This window comes from Oncorhynchus clarkii, chromosome 8 (assembly GCF_045791955.1).
Source record: "Oncorhynchus clarkii lewisi isolate Uvic-CL-2024 chromosome 8, UVic_Ocla_1.0, whole genome shotgun sequence".
In the NCBI taxonomy this organism is placed as follows: Eukaryota; Metazoa; Chordata; class Actinopteri; order Salmoniformes; family Salmonidae; genus Oncorhynchus; species Oncorhynchus clarkii.
Genome location: NC_092154.1, coordinates 20,887,906 through 20,900,257, shown reverse-complemented (window position 1 = coordinate 20,900,257; position 12,352 = coordinate 20,887,906). Strand labels below are relative to the sequence as shown.

Sequence of the window (12,352 nt, the reverse complement as noted above, 5' to 3'; positions counted from 1 at the left end):
GTCCTTTTTTCGCGAATGCGCACCGCATCGATTATATGCAACGCAGGACAAAACTACACATGGTTGATGATATTAGTTTATAACTAGTGATTATGATTGATTGTTATTTATAAGGTAAGTTTAATGCTAGCTAGCAACTTACCTTGGCTTCTTACTGCATTTGCGTAACAGGCAGGCTCCTCGTGAGGCAGGTGGTTAGAGCGTTTTACTTGTTTAACCGTAAGGTTGCAAGATTGAATCCCCGAACTGACAAGGTAAAAATCTGTCGTTCTGCCCCTGAACAAGGCAGTTAACCCACCGTTCCTAGGCCGTCATTGAAAATAAGAATGTGTTCGTAACTGACTTGCCTAGTTAAATAAAGGTGTATAAAAAAATCTGCTATATCGGGGTCCGAAAATACTAATTTATGAAAACTTGAAATGGACCCTAATTAATCGTCCATTCCGATTAATCCGTCGACCTCTAGTATGTTTGGCAGCATGAGTGAGGATGCTTTGTTGCAAAATAGGAAGCCATTTCTAGATTTTCATATTGGATTGGAGATGCTTAATGTGAGTCTGGAATGAGAGTTTAGTCTAACCAGACACCTAGGTATTTGTAGTTGTCCACATTATTTTAAGTCCGAGGTGTCCAGAGTAGTGTTGCTAGAGGTCGGGCAGGTTCGGGCAATCGGTTGAAGAGCATGCATTTAAGAGCAGTTGGAGGCCACGGAAGGAGTGTTGAATGTCATTGAAGCTCGTTTGGAGGTTTGTTTGCACAGTGTCCAAGGAAAGGCCAGATGTATACTGAATGGTGTTCGTCTACGTAGAGGTGTATCAGAGAATCACCAGCAGCAAGGGCGATGCATACACACACACACGCGCGCACACACACACGCAGAGAGAAGAGTTGGCCTGAGAATTGAACCCTGTGGTGCCCTCAGACTGCCAGAGGTCTGGACAACAGGCCCTCGAGTTCAGTGTGTCATTGATCTGCAAAGTAGTTGGTGAACCAGACGAGGCAGTCGTTTGAGAAACCAAGGCTATTGAGTCTGCTGATAAGAATGCATTGATTGACAGTCGAAAGCCTTGGCCAGGTCGACAAATACGGCTGCGCAGTATTGTCTCTTAACGATGGAGGTTATGATATCGTTTAGGACCTTGAGCGTGGCTGAGGTGCACCCATGACCATCTTGGAAACCGGATTGCATTGTGGAGAAGGTACGGTGGGATTCGAAAATGGTCGATCTGTTTGTTAACTTCGCTTTCAAAAACCTTAAAGGCAGGATGGCTATGGGTCTGTAACAGTTTGGGTCTAGAGTGTCTCCCCCTTTGAAGAGGGGGACTGCGACAGCTTTAAAATCTTTAGGTATCTCCGACGATATGAAATGGTTTGAACAGGCTAGTAATAGGGCTGGCAACAATTTTGGCGGATAATTTTAGAGAGTGCCCAGATTGTCTAGCCCAGCTGATTTGTAGGGGTGTAAACTCTTTCAACATCAGCTATTTGGGTGAAGGAGAAGCGGGGTATGGGCTTGGGCATTTTTCTGCGGGGGGTGCAGAGCTGTTGGCCGGTGCAGGGGTAGCCAGGTTGAAAGCATGGCCAGCCGTAGAAAAATGCTTATTGAATTTATCGGTGGTGACAATGTTTCCTAGCCTCATTGCAGGTAGGCAGCTGGGAGGAGGTGCTCTTATTCTCCATGGACTTTAGTGTCCCAGAACTTTTTGGAATTAGTGCTACGGGATGCAAATTTCTGTTAGGAAAGCTGAGGCTAGCATTTTCAAACTGCCTGTGTATATTGGTTCTTAACTTTGCTGAAAAGTTGCATATCACGGGAGCTGTTCAATGCTAATACAGTACGCCACACAATGTTTTTGTGCTGATCAAGGGCAGTCAGGTCTGCAGTGAACCAATGGCTATGTCTATTCTTAGTTCTTCATTTTTTTTGAATGGGGCATGCTTATTTAAGATGGTGAGGAGGGGACTTTTTAAAGAACAACCAGGCATCCTCTACTGACGTGTCAATATCCTTCCAGGATATCCGGGCCAGTTCGATTAGAAATGCCTCCTCGCCGAAGTGTTGTAGTGACTGTTTGACAGTGGAAAGGGGTGGTCGTTTGACTGCGGGCCCGTTACGGACGCAGGCAGTGACCGCTGAGATCCTGGTTGAAAACAGCAGAGGTGTATTTGGAGGATAAGTTGGTCAGGATGATATCTAGGAGGGTGCCCATGTTTACAGATTTGGGGTTGTACTTTGTAGGTTCTTTGATAATTTGTGTGAGGTTGAGGGCATCTAGCTTAAATTGTAGGACAGCCGGGGTGCTATACATATCCCAGTTTAGGTCACCTAACAGTATAAACTCTGCAGATGGATGGGGGGGGCAATCAATTCACATATGGAGTCCAGGGCCGAGGGGGGTCTATAACGAGCAGCAACAGTGAGACTTGTTTCTGAAAAGGTGGATTTAAAAAAGTTAAAGCTCAAACAGTTTGGGCACAGACCTGGATAGTATGACAGAACTATGCATGCTATTTGTGCTGTAGATTGCAACTCCGCCTTTGGCAGCTCTATGTTGACGGAAAATGTTGTAGTTGGTGATATAATTTGTGGCCTTCTAAACCAGTATTCAGACACGGCTCGGACATCAGGGTTGGCGGAGTGTGCTAAAGCGGTGAATAAAACAAATTTAGGAAGGAGTCTTCTGATAACATGCATGAGAAAGGCTTTTATGGTTACAGAAGTCAACAAATGAGAGCACCTGGGGAATAGGTGTGATGCTGGGGGCTACAGGGCCTGGGTTAACCTCTACATCAGCAGAGGAGGAGTAGGATAATGGTACGGCCAAAGGCTGTAAGAACTGGTCGTCTAGTGCGTTGGGAACAGAGAATAAGAGGCAGATTTCTGGGTGTGGTAGAATAGATTCAGGGCATAATGTACAGACAAGGGTATGGTAGGATGTGAGTACAGTGGGGGCAAACCTAGTCATTGAGTGACTATGTGAGAGCTTGCATCTCTTGAGACACCAGTTAAACCAGGTGAGGTCTCTCCATGTGTGGTGTGTGTGTGACATAAAGCATGTTGAGCTGGACTAGGGGCTCTACAGTGAACTGAAACCAATAACTAACCGAAGCAGAAGAAGAGGCATATTGACATTGGAGAGAGGCATGTGAAGCCGAGTGATCATAGGGTCCAATGAGCAGCAATGGATGAGTCCAGGAGCCTTTCGGTACTCGCTACTATGCTAGGCGAGTGGGATGCACAGCGTTTATAAAGCTAGCGGGCCGGCGCTAGCAGATGGGTCTTCGGTGACATCGCAACGGAAACGCTTGTTGCAACCACATCGGACTATTACGTCGGCAGAGCAGTCATGATGGATCGGCGGGACTCAAGTGTCGCCAATGAAGGGTCCAGGCCAATTGGCAGAAGAGCTATTGTAACCCATGAATTAGCGGGTATACCTCTTTCGCTAGCCGGGAGAAAGGCCTAACTGGTGCTTACTTTGGGACAGAGGCGGAAGCCAGCGGTAGCCACTCGGATTGCAGCTAGCTAGCTGCGATGATTCATTGTAAATGGCACAGAGCTTGCGGCAGGAATCCGGTGATGTGAAGAAAAGCAGTCTGTGATGCTCTGGGTTAATTTTGCGCTGTGCAGACTGGTAGGTATTGACCCGAGCTAAAGCTGGCTGGTGACCGAGCTAGGTGAAGACCGCTAGCCGTGGCTAACAGTGACTAGAAGCTATTTAGCTGGCTAGCTTCTGATGGCGGTTCCAGTTATAACATATAAAAATAGCAGATCTGTACCATGTTGGGGAGGCGGGTTGCAGGAAAGTATATTTAGATTGTAGGTGGTAAGTGCGATAAAAATGTATATGAGGGGAAAAAAACGACGACTTAATTTTTAGATGGGACAAGACAAACATGCGTCTGACTGCTACGCCATCTTGGATTCTATGTAGTTAGCAAACCAGGCCAAAGACCTCTGAGAAACTAATACTCCTTAGCTGGCCCACAAGAATGGAATGCTCTACTGTATCAAATGCTTTGTCAATAAAAATAGCAGCACAACATTGCTTAGAATCAAGGGCAATGGTGACATCATTGAGGACCTTTAAGGTTGCGGTGACACATCCATAAGGGCAAGGCAGCATGGCTGAGTAAATTAGGAACCCTGACTTAAGGAAGTGATGATTTAACCTGTTGCGTGTAGGGGCCAGTATTTTGATGTTTGGATGAAAAACGTACCCAAATGAAACTGCCTATTTCTCAGGCCCAGAAACTAGAATATGCATATAATTGTTTAGGATAGAAAACACTCAAGTTTCCAAAACTGTCAAAATATTGTCTGTGAGTATAACAGAACTAACGCTTTTACAACGATGACCCCTCCAGATTGTCAATTCAGCCAATAAATGGTATGTATGTACGTTTTCGATCATCTTGATTAAGTATATATTTTGCTTAGATGTGCTAAACCTAAACAGTGTACCAAATTATTCATCTGTTTCTCATTCAAGTACCATGTCGCGATGCGCCCTGTGTGTCTAATCTGTTTCCCACAAAGGAGGCGATAGGAATCCCATTGGGCAATGAATGGAGAAACTACCCACCCAACTGACAGTCAACGCATTGCATTCACTTTATCATGCTGCGTCACGCGGTTGCTAAGCTAATCATCACGTTATCCCTTCTCAACGTCGGGGTATGATTCAAGAAACCTGCCTAATTTCCTCAAGTACGTAGTGTCCCGATTCCAAAGCTAAACTCATCAAAAAAAGAAAGTCCTCTCACTGTCAACTGTCTATTTTCAGCAAACTTAACATGCAAATATTTGCATGAACATAAGATTCAACAACTGAGACATAAACTGAACAAGTTCCACAGACATGTAACTAACAGAAATGGAATGATGTGTCCCTGAACAAATGGGGGTCAAAAGTAAGTCTCTATTTGGTGTGGCCACCAGCTGCATTAAGTACTGCAGTACATCTCATCCTCATGGACTGCACCAGATCTGCCAGTTCTTGCTGTGAGATATTACCCCACTCTTCCACTAAGGCACCTGCAAGTTCCCGGCCATTTCTGGGGGGAATGGCCTTAGCCCTCACCCTCCAATCCAACAGGTCCCAGACGTGCTCAATGGGATTGAGGTCCGGGCTCTTCGCTGGCCATGGCAGAACACTGCCATTCCTGTCTTTCAGGAAATCACACACGGAACAAGCAGTATGGCTGGTGGCATTGTCATGCTGGAGGGTCATGTCAGGATGAGCTTGCAGGAAGGGTACCACATGAGGGAGGAGGATGGCTTCCCTGTAACACACATTGTTGAGATTGCCTGCATGGCGGAGCCTTCACCTCCAAATCGATCCCGCTCCAGAGTACCGGTCTGGGTGTAACGCTCATTTCTTCGGCGATAAACGCTAATCCGACCATCACCCCCTGGTGAGACAAAACCGCGACTTGTCAGTGACGAGCACTTTTTTGCCAGTTCTGTCTTGTCCAGCAACGGTGGGTTTGTGCCCATAGGCGGCGACGTTGCCGGTTAGGCAGGTCCTCACCAGACCTCACAACAGGCCTACAAGCCCTAGGCTTGCCTTTCCCAGCCTATTGTGGACAGTCCGCACTGATGGAGGGATTGTGCGTTCTTGGTGTAACTCGGGCAGTTGCCACCCTGTACCTGTCCTGCAGGTGTGATGTTCGGATGTACCGATCCTGTGCAGGTTACACATTGTCTGCAACGGAGAGGACGATCAGCTGTCCGTCCTGTCTCCCTGTAGATCTGTCTTAAGCGTCTCACAGTACGGACATTGCAATTTATTGCCCTGGCCACATCTGCAGTCCTCATGCCTCATTGCAGCATGGCTAAGGCATATTCACGCAGGGACCCTGGGCATCTTTCTTTTGATGTTTTTGAGTCAGTAGAAAGGCCTCTCTAGTGTCTTGAGTTTTCATAATTGTGACCTTAATTGTCTACTGTCTGTAAGCTGTTAGTGTCTTAGTGATCGTTCCACAGGTGCATGTTCATTAATTGTTTATGGTTCATCGATTCCCATGCTTGTTCAGTGTTTAAACCGTTTACAATGAAGATCTGTATTTTTACAAATTGTCTTTTGAAAGACACGGTCCTGAAAAAGGGACGTTTTTTTGCTTAGTTTATATACGATATTACAGAAAGTTCATAATCTCACATCTTGGAAAAGATTGGCCATGTTGTACTAATTGTAAATGAAATTTGTGCTAATGTTCAGTTTTTTGTTAGCTCCCAATTGATTCCCATTCACTCCTTGATGGAGAGCGTTCCTTGTCCCAGAATCTCCCAGAATGCAGCATGCAGTCCATTGGCGAAGCATGGGCAATGTAGACAATGTAAATAATACAATTCTAATGGAGTTTCCCATCTCCTCAAAAGTATTTCTGTGGGTAAGAAATGTAATTTGCGCTCACTCTGGGCAGAGACTAACTAAGTGTAACTCTGTGAAATAGCCTCCTAAATTGATAGTGCAGTTTGCTGATATTGGCTTTTTTAAATTGTTGTGTACCTATGTTTTCTAGCTTTCTATCATAGGAGTTTGGGGTGGATTATCCATTTTAAGCGCTCAGCATTTAATCAACATTTCGTTGTATTAAATCATTTTTGTCTAAATTGCACATATAGGCTGTGAAATAGTGCCTTTCACTATTAGAAACACATATGTGATGTTGCCTGGACAGCAGGGCAGCAGCAGAGGATACCCTCTGCGCCTTCAGAGCCTTTCAGGACACTCCTGCCAGCCTGGGTAGGGATGCAGTTTATTTTGTATTTCTCTATAGCTAGGCCTAAATGTTTTTATGCAAAATAACCCTATCAAAACAAAGCTCCGTGAAAGAGCTAATATGTCAGTCCTATTGGGCCAAAATCAGTGATACCCTATTGTATTAATAATAGAATGAAAATGAACTAAACTTTTAAGATATCAGATATAAAAAAGAAATACTTTGCTACAATGAAACACTTGGCTAGCTACCCACCTTGTTTCTTTGTTATGTGCTACACCGCCATCCTTTCGGGATATGTCTTTTCAAATTCCACAATGATTCTTTAGTTGTGGACACTACATCACCGCACTCCCTCTCATGCTCTTGGTCCTCATCTTGTAAGTCACCTTGATGTGCATCATCAGCTACATATTTTTTTTTTTTATAAAATATTTACCAAACTCCATGACAATAGTTAAAGAAAAGGCTATAGCAGCACACACGTAGCCTACAAAAGCATGCTGGGCCGGGCATGCCCGAAGTTCATTAAATGAGCAGTACTGGAGTGAAATTGGAGTGAGTGAGGAGGCTGACGCTCCAGCCTTTTGGTAACTCGCTCCAATCTCCAGTCAAATTTAGCTCTCTCCGCTCCAGCTCCGCTCACATACTCTGGTCTGAACTCTAGAGCGACATTGATTCAAACAGGCTTTTATTCTGCCATTGAGATGCATGCACAACTGTGAACTTCCTGTTGCTATAGCAACTCTCCTAAATCCCAGATAAAGTTTGGTTTAGATGTGGTACAAAATATATGCTTCAGTTCTGGAACTTGTGGCTATTTGCTCTTCCCCGTATCCATTTAACAGCCAAACTCATTGTTTGACCTCCAAAAAAGAAATCTGTACTTTGTGTGCTTCGATACCGTTGCCGAAGGCTTCAGAGGACGGATAAAATGTACATTTAGTGCCATGAGACCCGGAGAAATGAGCCTCTGTCTGTGGTATTTTCATCCTTTGGGGTGTCTGGACATTCTTCTTAGTTTAATCCTGCGGTGACCTTCCCAATGATGGGGCTGTGGCTTCGGCACGACACACAGCTTTGATCTCTCTTGGGGCATGGACCCCTTCACAGGGCACACTTTGAGGATACCGACTCTTCAGAGTGCCCCTCCAAGAGTGCTCCATTCTCTGGTGTATTACTGTACAATGTTGGACACATGGCTATTAACTCCCACTATCGTGTGTACTGTAGATCCAGCTGTTTCACTGTACATTGAAATGACTCGGACTTCCATCTGTCACCCAAAGTTTTCAAGTTTTATTAGTCGTATGTACAGGATACTCATGGTATACATCGTCCAACTAAATACAGGTTCCTTCTCGACAATGCAACAACAATAAGAAATAATACAAGATAAGAACATAAAGTAAATGGCAGTAGAATAGAAAAATGTTTGCATAAGTATACATTTAATAGAAGTATGTGTGATGATGGCACTAATACTGGGATAAAACTTTGGCCAAAAAGTAATTCAGGGCAGCACCAGCTTACACCATTAGAATAATAGAGTTAGAACTTTGTTGATTCTTGTACTGTAAGCCTCTGTTGTGCTGAGAATGGGCCTACCTCTTGTCTACGCTCTGGAATGATGTGTAAAAATTGATAATTTGAGGACTGGCTCTTTAAACTCCAGTCATTTAGGTTAGATGGGCATCAAACCACAGTGGGTCTGCATGTTAAAGCTTGTGGTTAGTGATCTTCTGCCACACAGAGCTGGTTTGAGACTGTTATTAAACTAGCTTTTGATTGGAGTGTCCCCTGAGGAGACTAGAGTGGACACTACTGACGAGGAGAGAGATCCCTGAATGCTAGTGTCCACCAACAACCCCTCTCTTGGCACATACACTGCGGGGGTGGGGTCTGCCTCCTTCTTTCACTCTCTCCCTCCTCCATACCCATTATTTCTCTCTGTCACATTTGGCTCACTCTCTCTCAGCCTCATTCTTCTCTCTGGCTCTCTGTCCCCCTGAGTTTGGTGCTGAGTGCGGTAATGACCGCAGCGTGTAGAGCAGGAAGCTGATCAGTTGGAATAGAGCACAGGAAGGTGACAGGAAAGGAAAGTCTGAGTCGGACATCAGAGGGGAGAGATCACGGTAAGGCGCTACTTGGTGCTCACACCCAGCCCTGCACCACAGCTGTGCACTGGCTTACTGTACTGAGGATACTGCTCTGAGGCTGACGCGGCTGGCTAATAGTCAATGCAGTTCATCTTCCGTTCACTTTGATAGAATGTCAAAATCAAAATCTGATTTGAGTTTAGCGGGACACCGAGTGCTCAGGACGCAGCCATTCCAGGAACTTGTGATTCATAATGTTGATTAGATATGGGGATAAACCAAATGTTTTGCTTTGGAATTTGAAAATAATTTCCTGGCAATTTGACTTCAGCTAGGCAATGTACCCGCGTTTAATGAGTTTTGATTGGACTAATCAGTGAGGGGCGTTGTCTTGGTTGTTGTTGCAGTGACATCCTTGTTTTCCCAAGCACATCATTGTCAGGCCCTTGTGTGTGGTTAAGACTTGAGTATTCCTTATGCATGTGTGCTCTGTTGGTGATTATAAAATTCCCCATGTGGTATTGTCACAAAGCGAGGAGATACGAGGGCGTTTCTTTCAATCGCTTGATACGCAAACAACACCGTGCTACAATAAAATGGCTAACCTGTGTCTAAAGATGAAACAGAATGGAAGCCATGGCAGTTTTTTCATAGTATTCTTCTGCCACTGTTGGGGGATGTGTGTCGTTTTTATTGGAGGCTGGGGTGGAGTCGTGGGTTGGAGGGTAGAGTTGTGGGATAAGGGGGAAATGAAAGCCTGCTTGTCGCAGATCCTTTCGAAGCTGCAGCATTCCTGGTACGGTATTCCCGGTACGGTATCCTTTTGAAGCTGCAGCATTCCCGGTACGGTATTCCCGGTACGGTATCCTTTCGAAGCTACAGCATTCCTGGTACGGTATTCCCGGTACGGTATCCTTTCGAAGCTGCAGCATTCCTGGTACGGTATGCCCCGTAGGGCGCAGACACTAAGCAAAACAATCAGAGTAGACCGCTCTCTGCACTACCTGGACTATAATGATTTTCATATCGAACAGTACAATAACGACAAACACACTGCAGTCAATTGGGAATGACCAGAGATTGTTTATCACAAGCCACGTTTCCATCCACAGTTTTTATGCAAGTAAAATCATCAAAATATTTAAATCATGACAGCTGTGATGGAAACAGGATGTTTTCGGCACAGTTGTGTAAATGCCAGCAATTTGTTTATCCGGCATGTGGGATCTTTTGTGTCGGTAAAATGAAGTATGTGAGAAATTGAGGTGGAAACAGTTTATGAGCAAATATTGATTATAAGAACCATCATACCGAAGTAAACTTGGAATCACACAATGATATGGTGTGTGGTCCTCCCACTACGACTCGGGGAAACTGCAGTTTTATTAGGCTACAAATGAAACAAGTGCTGAACTTCACTGGGTGGTGAAAGTGCACGGTGAGTAAGCTTGATGCTCCTTTCCAGTAAATATTGATGGTCTTATTCTGGTGACATGATGATCGACGCTTGACTACCCTTGACAAATACAAATATATGCTCACTCTTATCCATAATCTCATGTAGACAAGACTACCCACACTGTATCTGCGAGTTGTTGGCTAGAGCGCAGGTGCCAAGATCAGAGTAGGCACATTTGCCATTTAACGCGGTAGAGTTAAATTCAATGGAAACACATTGCACTTTTATTTGGTACATGAAAGCTTAATAAAAGTCATTTCATGTGCACTTTGTCATTGCACATTGATTTTTATCTACAAGTCCATTTGATGGAGAAACACCATTCATGAGAAATATCTTTACGCAGATTTTTTTTTAATATACTCAATTGGATGGAAACCTAGCCAGACTGTCACACAGTGAGTGTCTGTAACGAGAGAAAATCATTTCCTTATCGTATACACGTTGTCGGTGTACACTTAATTGTCCAAAAGTGTCTAATTAGTGTAATGAAGCGATAGGCTGTTGTGGTGACGGGTTTGATACGACTGGAGATAAGCCAAGTCCCTCATCACCTCCATGTAGCCTACACTTGAGTTTGATGTGTACAGCAAACGCACGCACGCACACTTAAAATACATCTGACTGTCACCCACAGTTTTCCTAAGGTAACTGACGATTATATAGACGACGTAAACCGAGACGTATGTTTTTACAAGCAAAAACATTTTGGCTAACCATAACCCACCTCCAGGACCAGAATGTGTTATCTGACCTCTGGTCTATTGTGTCTGTCTACTGGATTATGTCTGCGATGGTATGAGTTTATTAAAGAAAAGATCTGATGGCATGCGACTGGAGCATGTCAGTCACATCTCTCTATAAAGATGCCATTTAGTTCTTTGCTGACAAGGACCTTGATTTGGTTCTGACAGGCTGTGTTTCACAAACTCCCATGATGTGCAAGTGTTTGCAGATTAGTTGATTTAGCCTGCACTCTGCTGGGGTGGCCAGACCATAATGCCACTGAATGGCCGCGCTAGTCGCTCCCCTGTGGCAAGGTTGAGTTTTGAACCTGCAGGCTATAGTTTTAAACATAATATTCTATTTCAGGTCATCTCTGTTGTGATTTCATATACCAGACTGAGCCTGCCCTACATTCAAGGTGTATTATTCACAGTGAATTGATGTTTAAATTCAAAATAGTATTTTCTTGATTAGATTAGGCCTAGATGTATCCTATTTCTTCAAATAGATTGATTTATAGGTCAAATCTGAACCAATTTGATGTGTAGTCTAGGCCTACACAGCATGTCTTCATTTGTTTCTGTATGTGTGTCCTAAATGTAGCCCACACATCAGTGAGGAAACAGTGTCCATTACGATGCCATTCATTAAGTTGCTCACGGTTAATGCATGTCATCTACAGTTTACTTTTTTGGGCTCTGTCATTTGATTTGTTGCAGAGGTCTTTTACTTCAGTTTTAACTTGATTAAGACTAATCTGATCTGAAGAAGCCCGAAATGTGTCCTAGCCAGTTCTTTCCGTTACATTTAGCTACCAATGTGTCCCTCGCCCCTTTTAATTATTGTTAGAATAATACTAGAATGTCCTTTCCTTGGTTACATTTTCAACCGTTCCCCTGAGTCTTCTCAGTTGCTGCCTGCCTTAATTCCTGTGTCAACATGTCACATGACCTGCTGTAAAATTTGCAGAACCCAAAAATGACCATAAAATGGCTTCTCTCCCTCAACCCAGTGGCCAGTCATGTGCGAGGGACCATTTTCTATTTATAAATCCCCCTGTGTGTTGCCTAGTGTGTGCTCCTCTCATTGATTATGACAAAAGTAACTGAAGTGAACCATGGAATGCCAGGTACATTAATTATCAATTCTGACTTGATTGTAGAGGTAGCTAGCTAAGGTTAATATTTTCAATACAATCACATTTGTAATCAGGAGAAAGGAAATAAACTGATTTAGTCAGGGTAGATAATTTAGGTTAATTTGTCTCTATGGAGACTGGCTGAGTCATTGATCAAACCTGCAGCACTTTGTCCATTTTAATTTCAGAGGGTACAGTTGC

General features: G+C 44.0%; 1 protein-coding gene across 19 annotated transcripts in view; it reads left to right on the top strand.

Moving 5' to 3' along the window:
* LOC139415091 (protein 4.1-like) overlaps positions 1–12,352 on the top strand; it is a 106,275-nt gene that overhangs the window by 32,079 nt on the left and 61,844 nt on the right. For 4 of the 19 annotated variants that reach the window (XR_011634931.1, XM_071162901.1, XM_071162890.1 and 1 more), the window contains exon 1: positions 8,683–8,864. The exons of 13 other annotated variants lie outside the window; for them this stretch is intronic. The gene's annotated coding sequence lies outside the window, so the exon portion shown is untranslated. Of the gene's footprint in view, positions 1–8,671; positions 8,865–12,352 lie in introns of those variants that run through there. 2 more of the 19 variants (XM_071162895.1, XR_011634934.1) reach the window with 2 other exon arrangements.